This window comes from Rutidosis leptorrhynchoides, chromosome 9 (assembly GCF_046630445.1).
Source record: "Rutidosis leptorrhynchoides isolate AG116_Rl617_1_P2 chromosome 9, CSIRO_AGI_Rlap_v1, whole genome shotgun sequence".
Taxonomy (NCBI): domain Eukaryota; kingdom Viridiplantae; phylum Streptophyta; class Magnoliopsida; order Asterales; family Asteraceae; genus Rutidosis; species Rutidosis leptorrhynchoides.
Genome location: NC_092341.1, coordinates 253,046,694 through 253,066,460, shown reverse-complemented (window position 1 = coordinate 253,066,460; position 19,767 = coordinate 253,046,694). Strand labels below are relative to the sequence as shown.

Below are 19,767 nucleotides of genomic sequence, written 5' to 3'. Positions count from 1 at the left end.
CCAAAACGACCAAATCCCTCATGGTATTTAGTATATTGTTTTGGGATTTTGGCCAAAACGACAAAATCCCTCGTGGTATTTAGTATATAAAAACATTGGGGTGTGGTTTATTAATTAAAATGGTGAAATGGCGGTTTATACCCCTCTTTTGGGGGTTGAATTTGCAAATTGTTTAAAGTTTGTTTTTTTTTTTTTTTTTTTTTTTTTTTGACATTGCCGTTTGTTTTGGGATTTTGGCCAAAACGACCAAATCCCTCATGACATTGCCGTTTGTTTTGGGATTTTGGCCAAAACGACCAAATCCCTGATGGTATTTAGTATTTAAAAAAATATAGGGTAGGGTAAAGGGTTATTATTCACCAATGTACTTGAACCCATGAGAACTTGATTAAAGTGTTACGGGAGTATTTTGATACCGCTAGTCAATGAGCACTTGGTTACCATAAGTCAAATTAACCATATATTTTTGAAGTATAGTTTTGAATATAAATAAAAGTATAGTCTGTGCTTGTTTTCATGAAAGAGTGTAAATAAATAAAATGAGATATAAATTCGATGATGGTGTATAGGTTGATGAGACTAGTAGTCAACGAAAGCTGTTGAGTAAATATCGTATATAACTTGGACGCAACGCATTCTTCCACTTCAATTCATTTCATTTTCATTAAAAGATCGAGTCAAATATCTCAGACATATCACACATGAAATATTATTTAATAAATATCAATAAATAGTATAATTTTACTATTCACACCAATATTTTATTTGGAAAGGATAGTTCTATAATACTTGCTATGTACTCCATATTTATTTATTAAGATATAACTACACTAATATATGATGTCATATATATTTTATCCTGTTTATATCATCGTACAATCGATCAATCATGGTCTGTTATCATTTATCGTTACTATCACTATTATAGTCTGTAACGTATACTCCATAATTTATACACACACAAAAAACGTAATTATAATAGAATAAAAGTAAGTAGGTTTGGAGTAAAAAACATTGAATCATTCATTTGTCAATTCTATATGGTAAGTGGTTGTACAGTTGGTAATAGTAATTCAGTCCCCATTTTTAAATTTCTGAACGTTGCAACAACTCTCCTGTTTCAACCCATATGTACAACATTTTAATTATATTGCGTCATTAATACTAATATACCCACATATATCAATATCATTGTCAAAAGGTCAATTATAGTCAAATACCAAGTTAGTTACCTTATGAGTTCATAGGGTCGGGTGTTTTCTTCAAAACTGCACCGCCAGCTGCGGTGTCTATTTCTTTACGGGTAGAAATATTCGCACCTTTGTAGAAGATTGAGACTTTTTGAAAGGTGTTGAGTCCATGTTGTGGACATCCTCTCAACATTTTTTCAAAACGGGACCATGCATCATAAAGAGTCTCATTGGTCTTTTGCTGAAATTGGTTAATCTCGGTTTGGAGATTAACGAATTTAGATGCGGGAAAGAATATTCCTAGAAATCGGTCAACTAAAGTGTCCCATGATTTGATCTCTCCTTCAGGAAGAGATTAAAGCCATTCATAATTCATTGGCTTCGCATTTTAGTGTCTAAGGAAACATTCATAAGTAGACAACTTCATTTTGGACTACGCCTATCTTGAATAAGGTACAGATGTTATAGAATGTACGGAGATGCTCGATAGCGTCTTCTGTGGGTAGTCCATGAAAAGAGTGATCTCAGAGTAGATGGATAAATTGTTGAGGTGTGAATGAGCTTAAACAAACAAGGAAGAAACATGGAAGCTGGCAACAGGTGGAGATCGCGACCGCGATGTATGGGGTCGCGATCGCGATGCTAGGTCGGCTAGGAAACTTCCAGATTGTTATTTACTTGTTCCCTAAGCTATTGTTCCCCTATAAATAGGACCCTATGTAACCCTATACTGTGTGCACATAATTATGTAGTGAAAATCTCTGGTTTGCGCCCGTGGAGTAAACCCTTCTCCGAATTTTTGAGTTGGGATATAACCACATTAAATCCCGTGTCGTTTATCTTTTATTTATCGTTATGCTTTAATTATTCGTTTGTCGTTCGTGAGTTACTGATTATGATCAATGACTTGTCTTGTTGGGGCCTTCTGAATTCCTAGCATAAATTGTGCCTTGTTTTCGAAGTCTTCAGGAACTTCGGGGTGCACTATTGCATATCCTTGACCAACTCGGGTGGCCTTCATCATTTGTTACCATTGAATGATTGTTGGGTTCACCCATGCTTGATTCGGAAAAGAAGGTGATTCGGAATTAGATTTAACCGGGCTAAATTAATCAGTCATCTCGGTTCTAGTAATATTAGGCTCGATTAATGATTTGTTCTTTTTGACCTTGTTTGCAATGCGTTTGATCTTGTCGAGATCGGATTGTGGTTCCGTGAGTTCGACGTTCTTAGATCGGCGCAGCCGCGCAGGTAGGGATGGCAAAATGACCCGTACCGGATGGAGAAACTCGAAATCCGTTATAATTGGGCCGGGTCTGACCCGAGTCCATCGGGTCATGGGCTGGGTATGGGGATGGCTACAAAAAAACTTCCGGGTTCGGGTTCGGGTTCGAGTATGGTTTTGGATACAAACCCGTTTACCCGACCCACATACCCGTATACCCGGCTCAAGGAATTTTAATAATAATTTTTTTGTAAAATTTTAGTATTAGTATTATATTGTTAATGTGTGAAAAATTTCTCTTATTTGTTTTGAAAACGAGTATAGTTTTATTCAATATAATCATATACAACAAGTTTTCGAGATGTTATATTTTATATACTTTATGTATTTGAGTATTTCAGAAACTTTTCAATCAACTTTTTGTACGTGGTATTTTATAATACTTTAAACATGAAGTAGTTAAGTTATTTTTCGATATTTTGATTTGGCAACTTATTGAAAAATAGATACATAATGACTAATCGGGTATACCCGTTTACCCGTGGGTAAAACCCGAAACCCGATAGTATGTAACTAAATGGGGACAGGACGGGTTTCAGGCCGGGTTTTGGGGCGGAGTTTCTTAATCGGGTTCGGGTCCGGGATTACCTAAATCCGACCCAAACCCGACCCGATGCCCGCGCAGGCACTAGCAAATATGGAAAAGAAAAAAAAAATCGCCGTGAAAAGAAGATTCACAGGAACTTTGAGGAAAAAAAATAAAACAAGATAAAGAAAAATGGGCAAGAACCGAATGGATGGAAATTCACCACTACTTTAGCTTTAAGTGTAATAATAGTCACTTTCGAGAACCAACAACAAGATTTATCTTGGCCAGATAAGCGTTAGGTAGGGCAAGATCCTTAAAATCAGAAAATCTAGCACCCCTAGTCAGGTTGGACCCAGACACCAAGCATCTGCAGTGTTTCATGAAAAGTAAAAATTCAAAACCTCGCTATCTCCACGGCAGCGGCGCAAAAAGAAGTTGACGTGCGTGCAGCCTGGTGCGTGTGCGGAACAACAACTTTAAATTTATAATCCTATACTACTAATACCTTAGCACTAACGGGCACAGTCCCGATCAGTGTAGAGTAGTGGGTATAAGTTCAGGATTGTCCCAAGAGAGGTAGGTAAATGTAGTTAGTAAATTGGTTGTATCTCTTCTAGCTCGTTTTATCTTATATATATATATATATATATATATATATATATATATATATATATATATATATATATATATATATATATATATATATATATATATATATATATTGGGGGTTTTGTATTGCGGGAGTAATGGATAGTTTTGGATCTAATTCAAATAAAAGAAAGGAAGGATGCTGGTTCGGTCGAGGATTTTATTATTAAACGGATCTTATTTTAACAACGTCTTCTCGAATGAATTTAAGTGTTTGAACATGAACATCGGGGTCGTTAATCCCTCTTACCGGAGACGTTTGGATTTTGTCAATGACGTTACTCAGGATTTCAAGAGATCTGGGAGAAATTCCCAATTCGCGAAGTGTACTTAACTGTTACTTAAGTGCCACTGAGGTTAAACATATGATTACTCTTACGGGACTTAATCTGGCGGTTCCACCCGCACACACCGAATACATTAGGAGGTCCAATTGGTTGATATACCAATCCTCTAAGTCAACCTATAGGATCAATTTATAACAGTTGGTCTATTTAACCAAGCCCGCAAGATTTCTCAACAAAAAGCATTCAAAAAAAGAGTAATAAGTCTTTTGTCAAACCAGGTTGTTGGCTGTTGTTATCCAGCCGTCGGTGGTGTATTGACAGCGAGGTCGTCAGCTGGCCATAGACAGCCGCTGACTTGACCAAGCTTTTTACCATACTTTTCAACCTATGTTTTTACAGTTCCGTCGTCGGCTAGACAAACATAGCCGCCAACTTGGAACATTAACAAAAAAAAAAATTGAATCTAATTACCATGACAGTGTTCGAAACAATTTACTGGTTTTAAAGGTCCAACTCGCAAAAATTCAAGTATAGTTGCTTCATTAGCCAATAAATGATGACCTTGCCACGTCACAGGCAGATTTTATTTTTGGCCAAAAAGTGCACCAGTTTCCTTTGAAATTACAAAAAGGGTTAACTATAGTCTTAATAGTTGTAACACTTTTAGGTGAGACCCTGTGCGATCAAGGGCAAACTTCTCATTGTACGCTACCATTCAGATTTTATTACCAATTAATCTATCTGCATTTTTAACATGTCTTGTACATAGTATGCTTGTTTAATTATGCTTATCAAGTTTGTCATGCTAGCTTAGAAGTATGTATGTTGTTATCATAAAAATTTAGGTCATAGTAACTATGTAATATTTTGTACGGTTATTGTTGTTCTGCAGAAATTACGATATGGATAAACTTCTATGCTGGATCTTAAGGACTATCGAAGTTAGGTTGCGGTTGAGACTTGCCCAGATATGTGAACTTAGCTACTTCATAGGACCCATGACACTCAACATTCTATACCTAAAGCATCTATGAACTCGGTACAGTCGATGTTCTCGAAAGCTAACTTTTACGCTTCCGCTACGAGGAACCTAGGAATTGTGATGAGAAAGACCTAGACTACCTGGTAAATGCTTCCGAGAGACTCTAAGGGCATTTATGAATTATTTGTCCACATCCAAATGATTGATTCACTCTATTACATGTTCTTGTTTCATTGTTGCTTATGAATGATTCTACTATCCATGTATGCTTACCTTGAGTTTTTATTAGCTAATGTCAACATTATGGAGTAATGTATGTATAATAACTAGGATAATTTCCCATTAGGATGATGAAAAGTTAGTAATCCCCTTAAGGTTATATCAACTTAGTGCGACAGAATATTCTTATTTGTGATCATGTTAAATCAACATGGCATGCCATTATTCGACCAAGGAATTGATCATGATAATGAGGAATATGATAGAGTATAATCGCCGACCTGACTTTGTGTCTATACTTAGGATAATCTCCAAGGTATAACGACACTTCAATTATGCAATCCTAATGACATATCAGCCTCTACAACTGCATATCTCTAGGCTAAGCAACCCAGTAGGCTTGTAATTTTGACTCGTCTACCATAGTTAATCCCTTTAAAACATAATTATTTTTTCGTGACCTAAAAGTATATCATAGTCAACATTGTCATCATCTGCATTCTACGAGTACACCTCCAACCCCTTACTTTTCTGTAATTAGGAGTTTAGGACTATAATTAATCAAAACCCAATTACAACCTATTTAACCAGTCAAAATCTCTTAAGAAAACTATAGTTTATAGTTTCAATTCGCATAAGTTATTAAAAACACAATGCTATGTCATACATACTCTTGCCACCCAGTTATGAAGAAAAAATGGATTTAGGTCCCAAATTTAAATATAAGAAACCCTTTCTTGGGACTCGCTCCATCGACCTCGTTCTGCGACAAAGGTAACTGAATTTTCAAACGCTATCAACTGTTTCTCAAACGATGGGATATTTTCTTTAAATCGGGAGGTGTTGCTCGGCGATGATTTCTACAGTTGAACGGTGAAGTCGGAAAAATTTTAATTCGCGGCGAGCGGGAAGATACGGCCCGTTGAAAAATTGAGTGGAGTTTGTTTAAGTTTTTTTAATAAAATAATAATGTTACACTTTTTACTCTCGGTACTAGACAAGTGGATTTGTCCCAGCCTTCCTCGGAGGTTTATTCGAAACAATTACAAAATATTGAAGCTGCTTTAGTCGATGTGGGTTCGAGACCTTAAGCTCGAATGGATGGAACCGTTGAAGATGTTTCTCATTCTGAGGACGAGGTTTTGATTGATAATGAAGGTCGGCAGCTATTTGTGGAGATTGACCAAACGTAGGTTTTTAAGTCGGGTTCGACATTTGTAGCCCCCAAACAAAGTGATGCTTTTGTGGATGAGGATGGTTCAAGTTTGATTTTAGTGAGTTTGAATATCGACACTTTGAGTGTCTCTGCCAAGGTATTTTCTCCGCCTTCGATTGTTAGTTTGGTCTAACATGGTTGCTCAAAGACCGTGTTTGAGTTAAAGAATAGGAAGAGAAAGAGCAAGAAGAAGGTGACATTGGTATCGCACATTTCATCTATTATTTCTCTCGCAATATCAGTCATAATTTGGTCCATTTAGATACGAATTGGGGTATTTTGGTTGATTTTGTGAAGATTCAAGTTTTGGAACCGACAAGTGTTATTTTGCATATTTTGAAGACTTTTGAGGTACAATTTACATTGTGTTATCGATAGTACCTATTTTGGTTAAGTGGATAAAGTGGTTCAATCTTTAGTGGATGTTATGTTAAAATTACAAGTCAGAATTCATATTCACTAAAGGCCGCGGCGCGCCATTATCGAGCCGCGTCGCGTGTCTTAGTTATAATCAACATTAGACAAATTTCACGAGAGATGGCTTCAACTACACAAGAGAGGCGCGGCGCGGGATATATTATCCGCGACGCGGGTTTAAGGCTAAATCATTAACAGAAGATTTGAAGATTTGTCAAAAGAGGATCGGATTTGTGCAGCGAGCTGCGGCGCAGGCCTTGTTAGCTGCGGCGCAGGCCTTGTTAGCTGCGGCGCAGGAGTGAAGTGGCCCAGATCAGTTTTTGAGGGTATTTAAGGCCCGAATTTTTAACCAAATATTCATTGTTTTACCTAGCCTGTTTTCAGAGCACCAAGGACGATTTTTAGTGATTTTTGGGGAATTCCAAGGTCACTCTAACGCATCAATCATTCCGCTAACGAGGATCAAATCATGCATCAATCAAGATTTATCGTGTTAGGTTGATTCCTTGTTTATCAACAATGATTTCTTTATTGATTATTATTTTGATTTCAATTGTTGCCATGATTTTTTGCTAGTTTCTTAATGTTTGGGGAAGCTAAAGTTTGGTTGGACAGTTTACCTGAGGGTACGATTGAGGATTCGAACACGTTGATGGAAAAGTTTTTAAGCAAGTATTTTCCTGCGTCAAAGGTCACTCGACTTCAGCAAGAAATTTCCCAGTTTCGTCAAAAGCCTAACGAGACTCTTTATGCTGCTTGGAATCGATTTAGCCGTTTGTTGCGATCTTTTCCTCAATATGGGTTAGATACATTTGCCAAGGTACAAACTTTTTATAAGGGGTGTACCATCAGTACTCGTGTTACTATTGATCAAGCTGCAGGTGGTAGTCTCATGGACAAAATAGAACAGGAGACATACGAGATTATTGAAAAGCAAGCTGAATATTCTCATGAGTGGCATGAGGATAATGATTTATATCGTTCTTCTTCTTCAGTCGCAAGCGCCGGTGCTTACGGTGATTTTGGTTCGATTAATGCAAATTTGTATAAGTTCAGGAGACATTTAGAGAAGCTTGACAAGGACATCCATGGTATGAAAGTTGGGTGTGAATTCTGTGGTAGGCTTCATTTGGCTAAGGATTATGATGCGGGTTTGACTATGAATCAGAAAGAAGAAATTGCTTTTATTAGTCAACAGAACAACAATCAATTTCAGGGATGAGCTCAGTTCAACAGTAATTTCAATAATCCTTATAATCCTCAAGGAAATCAGGGTTCAAGGTTTCAATCGGGTTCTAGTGGGGGTTTTCAACAACAAGCTCCGGGGTATTTCCAAGAACCCCAAGTTGAGAAAAAGAAGTCCAATGAGATGAATGATCAAATGTTTCGAAATCAACAGCTGCTATTCAAAATTTGGAAAAGTAGATTGGTCAGCTTGCTAATCAGAGGAATGAGAGGAAAACGGGGGAGTTACCGAGTATCACGGATACTAACCCGAACAATGGGAACGTTAATGCTATCACCACCCGTAGTAGTTTAGCATATGATCCACCGAAGAAGCCCGATGAATATGATTTGCGGGTTCTATTAGTTAAGGAGAGTGGCCCGGTTATTGTTAGTGAACTGAAGGGGGAAAAGGAGCCAGAACAGGTGATTAAGAAGGTTATAAAGGTACCAGAGATTTTTGCTGTTAAACCGGTAGTCAAAGACTATCAACCACCGCTCCCATTTCTGAAGAAGCATAGATTGGAAAAGTTAGAGGCTGAAAAGTCCAAGTTCATGGACTTGATTAAAAAAGTTAACATAAATATGCCTTTTATTGATGGGATTGCAGGTATGCCAAAGTATGCAAGGTTTCTTAAGAATTTTCTCACTAACAGGAAGAAGCTGGAGAACGTGTCTTCAGTAAAGTTGAATGCCACATGCTCAGCTGTAGTTGCATACAAGCTTCCAGAGAAGCTTGAGGATCCTGGAAGTTTCACCATCCCTTGTTTACTTGGTAACTTGGATTCTATGAGGGCATTGGCGGATTTGGGGGGCTAGCATAAATTTAATGCTTTATTCTATTTATCTAAAGCTAGACCCCAGGGAGTTAAAATCCACGTGTATGGCTATTCAGCTAGCTGATCGCTCTATTAAATTCCCTCGTGGAATCATAGAGAATATGCTAGTTAAGATGGGGACATTGGTTTTTCCGGCCGATTTTGTGGTGTTGGATATGGAAGTGGATGAAAGGATTCCACTGATTTTGGGTCGGCCATTTTTTAATATTGCTAGATGTATCATCGATGTTTATGGCCAACAATTGACCCTTAGGATAGATGAATTGAGTGCAACATTCTCAATCAACCATGCTTTAAAATACCCTGCTTATACCGATGATACATGTTATTTTCTTAACACTGTGGATGTCCAGTCTGAGTTTTTGCAAGAATTCCCAGAGTTACAGGGTTCAGGAGAATGAACTTTGGTTGGAATTGATGAGGAGTTGCAGGTTGAAGAGGTGGATATTTTGACCTCCTTGATGGAAAAACGGCTATGAGCCGACTGAGGAAGAGTTCAAGGAACTCGACCGTGATGCTGATTACCGGAGCAAGTCTTCCATTGAAGAACCTCCAGAGCTAGAATTGAAGCTGCTTCAAGAATATCTGAAATATGCTTATTTGCAGGAGGAATCTAAGCTCCCGGTAATTATTTCTTCTTCACTTACTACAGGTCAGAAATATGAACTTGTAACCATGCTAAAGGCCCATAAACCGTCCATTGCGTGGAAGATCCACGACATTAAGGGTATTAGTCCCTCCTACTGCACCCACAAAATCCTAATGGAGGATAATTCCAAACCTGTGGTGCAACGCTAAAGGAGGTTGAACCCTTACATGCAGGATGTCGTGAAGAAAGAGATCATTAAGCTTCTTGATGCAGGTCTGATTTACCCGATTTCTGACAATCCGTGGATAAGCCCGGTACATTGCATACCTAAGAATGGTGGTATGACTGTTACCACCAATAATAAAAATGAGCTAATTTCCACTCGGACTGTCAAGGGGGTGGCGTGTTTGTATTGACTACCGAAAGTTGAACAACGCCACACGCAAAGACCATTTTACGTTACCTTTCATGGACCAAATGCTAGAGAGGTTAGCGGGAAACAGCTTCTACTGTTTTCTTGATGGTTTTTCGGTCTATTTTCAAATTCCTATCTCGCCCGAGGACCAAGAGAAAACCACTTTCACGTGCCCGTATGGCACATTCTCATACCGTCGCATGCCCTTTGGCCTTTGTAACGCTCCAACCACTTTTCAAAGGTGCATGATGGCCATATTCCATTATATGATAGAAGATTGCATGGAGGTGTTCATGGATGACTTTTCGGTCTTCGGTGACACTTCGATTCATGTCTTCTTAATTTAGAAAGGATGTTGGTAAGGTGTGAGAAATCTAATCTTGTGCTCAACTGGGAAAAGTGCCATTTCATGGTACAAGAGGGCATCGTCCTCGGGCACAAGATCTCTAAGAATGGTATTGAGGTGGATCCCACGAAGGTAACTGCTATTAAAAACTTTCCACCTCCTACCGATGTCAAGGGTTTTCGGAGTTTTCTCGGGCACGCCGGTTTTAACCGATGATTCATAAAGGATTTTTCCAAAATTGCTAACCCGATGAATAAACTCCTCGAAAAGGACACACCTTGGGACTTCTCCGACGAGTACCAAAAAGCATTCAAACTTCTTAAGGAGAAACTTATAAATGCACCTATCATAATTGCTCTGAATTGGTCCCTTCCGTTCGAGCTTATGTGTGAGGCATCCGATTTTGCTGTTGGCGCTGTTTTAGGCCAAAGGGTTGAGAAAAACTTTCGACCCGTCTATTACGCAAGCAAGACCTCGCAAGGAGCACAGTTAAACTACACTACTACTGAAAAAGAGCTCCTTGCTGTGGTCTTTTTGTTTGATAAGTTCCGGTCCAATCTAGTCTTGTCCAAGACTAGTGTTTTTACGGACCACTCGGCTTTGAAGTACCTCTTCTCTAAACCGGACTCTAAACCTCGATTGCTTAAATGGATCTTGCTTTTGCAAGAATTCGATATCGAGATCCGGGATAAGAAAGGTGCTCAAAATCTTGCGGTCGACCACTTGTCTAGTCTCGAGAATCCAAATCTCGAAGTCCTTCATGAGTCGAGTATTCACGATGATTTTCCCAATGAGTATCTCATAAAGATGGATAAGGTAGAAGAGCCATGGTATGTGAACATTGCTAATTACCTTGTCGGAAAATTCTTAGAAAAAGGGTGGTCACATCAAAAGAGGAAGAAATTCTTCAGTGACCTCAAATACTATTTCTGGGAAAATCCTTATCTTTTTAGGCGGTATCTCGATGGGATGATCCGCCGATGTGTTTCTAGAGAGGAGTGCACACGCATTCTTATCCAATGTCATCATGGACCTACGGATGGGCATTATGGTCCCCAAGTCAAGGGGCGTAAAGTCTTTGAGGCCGGTTTTTATTGGCCTACTATTTTCAAGGATGCCCACCAAATATGTCAATCGTGTGATTCATGCCAACGGGCGGGTCAAATCACCCAACGAGATGAGATGCCTCAAAATGTCATCCAAGTTTGCAAGGTTTTTGATATATGGGAGATTGACTTCAGGGGCCCGTTTTTGAAATCTAATAATAAGCTCTACAGTCTCGTTGCCATCGATTACGTATCCAAATGGGTTGAAGCGTAAGCTTTACTTACAAATGATGCGCGAGTTGTAGTTTCGTTTCATAAACAACTCTTTTCCCGGTTTGGTACCCCAAAATCTTTAATTAGTGATCGGGGAACTCACTTTTGCAACGCCCAACTCGAAAAGGTGTTGAAACGATATGGGGTAACTCATAAAGTTTCTATATCCTACCATCCTCAAACGAATGGGCAAGTCGAAAACATCAACCGGGCATTGAAAAGAATTCTCGAAAAAATGGTTGGATCTAATCCAAAGGAGTGGTCATTTATGCTTGATGATGCCTTATGGGCATTTAAAACGGCGTACAAAACACCAACCGAAACCACTCCATTTTGTTTACTCTTTGGAAAGGCATGTCGTCTCCCCATGGAGATTGAGCACAAAGATTTTTGGGTTCTCAAAACGTGCAATCTTGATCTTAAGGAGGCAGGGCGCCTCCGTTTGAGCTAATTGAATGAATTGGATGAGTTAAGGCTAGAAGCCTATGACAACTTGTTGATGTGTAAGGAGAGGATGAAGAAGTGATACGATAGCCGTTTGAAAGATTTGAAAGAATTTAAGGAGGGGGATCATGCTCTTTTTTTCAACTCGCGGTTTAAGTTGTTTCCCGGGAAGTTAAAATCGAAATGTTCGGGACCATTTGTGGTTAGGAAAGCCTATCCTCACTGGGCGATAGACTTGGTAAACTCGAAAGGAGAGGAGTTCAAGTTGAATGGCCAACGGGTCAGGCACTATGTTGATGGTTTGAAGAAGGTGGAAGATGAGGTTAAACTCATCTTCAAAGCCAACAACGCCTAAATGAGTTAGAGTTGTTTTTGTAGAGTTTGTATATTTTTCATTTGTATTTTTTGTGTATATTTGCTTGTAGGAACGTACATGATGATCATTGGGTTGTGTGGCTTCATTGTTAATTGGATCTAACAATTGTGGACGTGAGTTTTTGAAAGACGAAAACATTTTTTGACCACCAGAGGAAGGCGCGGCGCGGCCTTGGGAGGCGCGGTGCGACTTCATGTGTATTTTGAAAACAGTTGTTTTGAAGGAAAAAATGACCATTGAAAACCTGTTGTAGGCGCGTCGCGGCCTATTGGGGGCGCGACGCGGCTCATAGTTAAAATTGGTGACAGTAGGTTTGTACGAATGAGGCATCTGGTATCAATGGGAGGTGCGGCGCGCCAATTAAGAGTCGCGGTGCGGCGAGTATGCGATCCTGAACTATCTGTCGGGTAATTTTAATAAGGAAAAATGGGTCAACCCGACCCAATAACTAAACCCGACGAATTTTTAGTGATTATTTAGGGTTATATGCAGTTTCAAAACACACACTTTATCATTCCATACATACATACGCTTCCAATTTCCTTCTAAACCCTAATCTATTATCTTTAATCTTTGCTTAATTACTTTACCCAATCTCTACTCCATGGCTAACAAGGTCCGATTTTGTCTTTCTTTCTCTTTTTCTTGCCTAACTACATGTTTGATTGATGTTTAATTTCAAATTAGGTTTTGAATTAGTGTGGGGTTGTTGATTTTGGACTTGTATGCTTAAATTAATCATGGGTTTTTGTTGAATATGCTTAGTATGTATGAAATTCATGATCTTTTTGTGTTTTTGATACATGTCTTTGATTCTAGGGTTCATGGTTGAGTTAAATTCGAATTAGAGATGATTAATTAGGGAAAATTGGTTATGGGTTTTTTTTAAATTGGATTTGAATGATAGTGTAGAGTGTGTTAATTTGGCTGGGTCGTTTGTGTTTTAGTTTTAATTGAATGGCATGCTTATGTTGAATTGCTTTTATATGTTCAAGTGCCATGATATTGATACTATATTGAATTGGCTGCTATGACTTAGTTGATTATGAAGGTTAGTGTTGATTTTGGTGTTTGAAATTGTTTTTCCAATGATGTTGACTAGCTCGAATGTTTTAAGTTTGTGATAATGAGTTGCTAGTAATGTATGCTAATTGTTCAATTATTTGGAAAGATGATTTGGATTTTTAATGTTGAAAGTAAAGTTGTTTAAGTTTTGACATGAATGGTTTGATGTTCGTAATGATATGTTGACCAAGGTTGACTAATGCCTTACATGATTTAATATGTGATATCATGATTTGGTTTTGTTTGGTTTGGGAGTTATTTGAGTTGGAAGTGGTTTTTGGTCAACATGCGGATTAATGTAACATGAACTAATCTCTCACGCTAACGGATATGTTTGTATTTTATTTGTTGTTTGGTGTTTGTGTTTTCAGAGACCACGAATGCAATAACAACGTGAACGAGAGGCAGAAGAGAGGCGGACCAACCCGCTTAATTGGTTGCAAGCCATTCAAGATAGTGGGAATTATGATAGGTCTTATGCGTGGATTACCCGGCGAACAATCCGCTCAACATGGTTTTTAGATTATTCGGTGCTTAACAAGGGACCCGCATCAATGCGGATGGACATTTCAAATATGTTGCTCGTAATCAAGCAACCGGGCAATGTGGGTATAAAGGCATGGGAAAGAGCGTTTATGTGCACCAACGAAGCATATGAGGAATTGGTTTTTGAATTTTACTCAACGCTAAATTACAGTTCTAGGAGGGATTGCCAAGATGAGGCATTCTTGACTTTTCGTCTAGGAGGAGAAGATCGGGCCATGAGCAGGTTTGATTTGGCCCGAGCATTGGATTTGTACCCGACTCTTACTGATAATGTTATGAAGGTATTTTTGACTAACACTGCATTTTATGGAGATAGTGATCTTGATGATGATTGGTACTGGCAGAGGTTGAGCGGGCAGAATCGATTCATTTCAAGCACATCCAAGGGGTCCAATTTGTCGAATAGGTTAGACCGAATTTTGTTTAAGCTAATTGCGTGTACTTTTTGCGCAAGGATTAGTGGCAATGATAAGGTGACATCTCAGGATTTGTGGATTATGTTCCAAATTAAAAATCATCGGTTCACGGATCTTTGCAACTTGATTGGTGCTTATTTTCAAAAGCACGCAAATGAGGAACAAGGGAGTAAGCCGCTTTTGGGTGGTCACTATGTCACAAAGATAGCCAGGTTTTTAGATATTGATTTTATTCGGTGCACTGTGGTGCAAGATAAGATGAAGGTTTTCAGTTTACAGTTTTACACCAACGCGCGGTATGTTAAATGGGATGATAATAAAGTGGGTTTGGATTATTTTGAGGATCCGGTGCCAAGAGAAGTGAGTGGTAGTGGTGTTAATCAGGAAGGTAATCATGGTGGTAATGATAAGGAGCCGGTTGCTCTGAATGTTTAGGCAGGTGGTCAGACTTGGGGTTTATCTGAGGAAATTTGGAATGGGTTGGTCTTCGATGTTGGCAACATACATGTTGGGGTGTCGAATCAGTTTTCTACTTTTCAGACAGTGCATCAGACACACAACAATCGTATGTGGGAGAGTCAACAGAGGGTCGAAGCGAGTACGTTATAGCAGGAGGAGATGATGCGGGAATCATTGCATGATCAACAGTGGATGGCTTATGGTAACGATTGGCAGTGGCACAATGCGCGTATTTATTATAATTATCCAAATGATTATATGAGAACGCCGTATCAGGAGCCAGTCTATTACCATAACCCAATTAGGCCACGAGTTCCTGCGCCAACCTACGGCCCACGTGAAGCCATGGATGAGACCCGGAGGCAGTTTGAGGAGCGATTTTCGCAAGGCAATTGGCCTTTCGGAGATTTTTATTGATGAGGGCCTGCGAGCCCGATGATCTGGATGTATTGTTTGTTTAAACTATTTACTTTATTTGGTCTGTACTTGGATAATTTCTTATTTGGTTTAATTTCTTATTTGGTTATGTACTCTTTAAACTTATTTAGGGGATAAGGCGTTTAGGTCACCGGGTGGTGCCACCTTGTTCCCGTTTATGTAGTTCTTTTTATTTTTCTTTTATTAGGTTGGTTGGTGAAACGGTTTTTCAAGTCTGACAGTAAGTTCAGCAAACCAACATGATTGATGATATTGGTGTGATGATCGGAAATGGACGATGTTCTTATGCTGGCAGTCAGTTCAGCGCCATCCGTCACTGGCATTCTGCGATCTCTGGTTAAAACTCGATAAGTTTTATATTTTCTATCTCACATTACCCTTTCGATTTTAATCTTTATTTGATTTCATGTAATGAGGGCATTACATGATCTCAAGTGTGGGGTGGGGATGTAAAATCTCTCGGGTTGGTTGTTAATTGAGTTGTCATCATGTGAGTTTTGAATCTAAAAAGTCTTGACGTTCCACGGATTTTGGTCGTAAAAAAATTGTAAAATTTAAAAAAAAAAATTGAAAACTTAGTAAAAAAAAGTAGAAAAACAATCAAAAATTCGACTAAAACCTTATGCTATAAATTTTGGCAAGATGTTACCCATGAATTTACGAGTACACAATGTCAATTCCTGTTTCATTCACATCTTGGTCCGAAACCCGGGTCAAACGCTAGTGCTTGAAACTTGTTCCGTGTCATTTCTCGATACTAGGGAAACTGTGGGTGACACTTACCTTATAAACCTTGAGATGTATCGTTTCCATCCTATATAGGAAGTAAAGTCTTCCGAGTGTACATTTTACTTGGTATAGCAGACTTCCTAAACTATACCATTTCATACTAATATCATATCATGATATAAGATACTGTGGGAAGAGGAAGTCTTGAACTTCCAAACACGTTCATTACCATTGAACGTGAAATCCTACGAGTTCTCCGGAATTCAATAGTAGGTCACCTGTACCAAAACGGGTGTCAACCGTATGAACGGTGATTGGATCGTGTGGTCAAAATCGGGCCATGCGCTAGATCGAAAACTTATTTAGGGTGATCCTCATTGTTTCTCCTAACAAGGACAATGTTGCGTCCGGCCACTTTATATGACCCATAGGATGTATCTATTCCATCCTCAAGGAAGTCAAGTCTTCCGACCGACACACTTGCTGATTTGTTTCAGAAGTTGTAGTCCAGACCAGTTGTAGGGTGACAAAAAAATCCTGAAAAGTCATTGCTAAAATTGACTGGAAATCTACCAGGCCTCAACATCAAACAGGGAAACTGGTAGTCAAGCTTGTCTCAATGAGGGAGATTTGCTAGTCAAATGGGGAGCGCACCATGATACACAAAATGTCAGTGATTGATCAGATCTCCAGTGGATAACCTCCATAAAGGTAAGATATCAGCTTTTAAGCCTGATAAACCTCAATCTTTATGGTTGATTTAACGGATTAGATCACCTCATGATTATCGATGATATCCAGACGTAATGTGTATCCTCCTAAGCACATTATTTTCTTACCGACATCTCGCAATGTTAGGTACTGTGGGAGGCATTGGCTTGACCAATCGCGGGTTGCCCGTATGGTTCGTATTGTTCATTTGGTTCGAGGGTTCAATTCTCTCGGTTCATGGCTTCCGCTTGTATTCCCGGTTCGCATTGAAGATTTTCACTAAGGTTCGAGATTCGTTTACCTCATTATTATGATATTTATTGTTGAAGACATCATTATGCTTTTGATCGTTACATTACTTGAGGTTTGGAAATTTGATTTGGGGGATTACAAGTGGAAGTCTTATGGTTATTACTTTCTCCAAGTTCGTACCCGCACTAGTGTTCATTTGATTATTGGTTCGTATTTGGTTCTACATTTATCATGGAAGACGTTATTTTAGTAGAAGATTATTTTCGAGTCATATTGCTTGAGGACAAGCAAGACTCTAGTGTGGGGTGGTTTGATATCGCGCATTTTATCTATTATTTCTCTCGCAATATCGGTCATAATTAGGTCTGTTTGATACGAATTGGAGTATTTTGGTTGATTTTGTGAAGATTCGAGTTTTGAAACCGAGAAGTGTTATTTTGCATATTCTAAAGACTTTTGAGGTACAATTTACATTGCATTATCGATAGTACCTGTTTTGGTTAAGTGGATAAAGTGGTTCGATCTTTAGTGCATGTTATGTTAAAATTACAAGTCAAAATTCATATTCACTAAAGGCCGCGACGCGCCATTATTGAGCCGCGTCGCGTGTCTTAGTTATAATTAACATCAGACAAATTGCACGAGAGATGGCTTCAACTACACAAGAGAGGCGCGGCGCGTGATATATTATCCGCGACGCGGGTTTAAGGCTAAATCATTAACAGAAGATTTGTCAAAAGAGGATCGGATTTGTGCAGCGAGCCGCGGTGCGGGCCTTGTTAGCCGCGGCGCGGGAGTGAGGCGGCCCAGATCAGTTTTTGAGGGTATTTAAGGCCCGAATTTTTAACCTAATATTCATTTTTTTACCTAGCCAATTTTCAGAGCACCAAGGACGATTTTTAGTGACTTTTGGGGAATTCCAAGGTCACTCTAACGCATCAATCATTCCGCTAACGAGGATCGAATGAAGCATCAATCAAGATTCATCGTGTTAGGTTGATTCCTTGTTTATCAACAATGATTTCTTTATTGATTATTATTTTGATTTTAATTGTTGCCATGATTTTTAGCTAGTTTCTTAATGTTTGTCTAGACTAATAAACTTATGTGTTGGATGTGATTTCAATTAATTGTTGGATTATAAGTATTTTGATTTGAAGTTTTGAATACATGAATGCATTTAATGAAACTTGTTCTTTTCGATTCAATTGATTGTATATTTGTTTGATATGACGAGAGTTCATCAATTTAATATATATATTTTTAACTGATTTGTCTTAATTGGTTGTTTGCTTAATCGGAGACGATAGTAAATTGAATTCAAAAGGCTAGACGATTTAGGTGTAAATCACTCACAACGAGAGTTGGTGTGATTATTGATTACTACGAGAGTGGAGTCATAATTTGAACCTGATTATCAGTTGAGTCAACTTATCACATCTAGGAGGTCTTAAATGACGGGGAATTCTGTGCTGTGTAATCTTAGTTGTTGTGTCTGTGCTGAGGAATTCTAAGTGGACCGATTAGGAAACTCACATGCTTTTAATCCACAATTCGAGCTTAATCTCATTGCATCCAGCACTATGTATAAAAGGTCTAGGCGAACACTCGTTCTCTTATTTGTTTACAACTTATCTTAAGTTTCATGTTTGCTTTAAAGCTTAAACATAAAATACCAAAAATATTGTTTTTCTTGTTATTAGTTAAAGTTATCCTTGATTTGGCTAATCGTTAAATAGCCACAATTATCTCGTACTTTCAATTTTCCTAGATTAACTTTAGTTTATTTTCAGTAGTTACAATCTTAATTCTCACGTGTAAACTGTCCTTGGAACGATTTTGGATTTACCAACTTTATAATATTGCACGATCGGGTACACTGCCGTTAGTGTGTAAACTTTAATAACAGATAATTCCTTTTATAAATAATAGACGCGATTTTACACATCAGACATGCGAGGGATCAAGACGAAAACACACTGGTGGACAACGAAGATGAGGGTAAGGTTTGGTGAGACGAGGTTTATTATCTATATCTTTGGCTCGTCTTGTTGGTAGAGGTTCGTCAAACGTGTTATCCTATTCGTTTATCTCACGATCAGAAAAGGAGTGAAACGATGATAAGATCGGCGGGAAGGTGTCTAAGCCTAGTAATAAGGGTTTGTCAGCTTCTTCAAAGGATGTTTACATCGCTTTGGTTATGATCTTTGATGTCGTGTTGGATGTTTTCCTTGGTGCTGTTTGTAGCTCGTCGCTTTAGTTTTGTTGTTAAAATTTAGTTATGTTTGTTTTTCTCTTGTTATAGTTGCTTAGGTTTCGGGTTTGTTTCGATTTATGCGTTTGGTTTGGCTTTTAGTGTGCTCTTTTTGTTTGTGTTGGGGTAGTAGTTTGATCACCCCGGTTTGGCTCAGATTTATATTGTGTTTAGTTTGTGTAGCTTTCTATCTTCGAGTCTTCCTTTTTCGTCCTCTTTGTATGGTTCGGTGTTTTCATCTTTTGATGAATTCACCTTATTATATAGTTTCAATTTTTTCGGAATGAGAAAACAACTTTAAACTAATATTTATGCAGATAGACTGTCATTGATGTTTGTAAGTTAAGCAATTTCACGTATTATATTTCTTATTTTATAGTTTATATACAAACCATTTATCTTCTATTTTGTTTTTAGAAAAAGACGAATCTATAACCTACGCTCGATCTACCCGTACACAAATTGTGTCAAATGAGATTCGAGTTCATAATCCATTGACTTATGATTTTATTAATCCACCATTTGTTATGCATTGAATAATAATTGTATAGTTAAAGTAATTAATGCATGAT

General features: G+C 38.4%; 1 non-coding gene across 1 annotated transcript; it reads left to right on the top strand.

Annotated features, from left to right (window-relative positions):
* The first annotated feature begins 1,354 nt into the window (after positions 1–1,354).
* LOC139869694 (small nucleolar RNA R71) lies at positions 1,355–1,461 on the top strand. The gene has a single exon (XR_011766277.1). It is a non-coding gene; the product is annotated as a small nucleolar RNA R71 (small nucleolar RNA).
* The last annotated feature ends 18,306 nt before the right edge of the window (positions 1,462–19,767 follow it).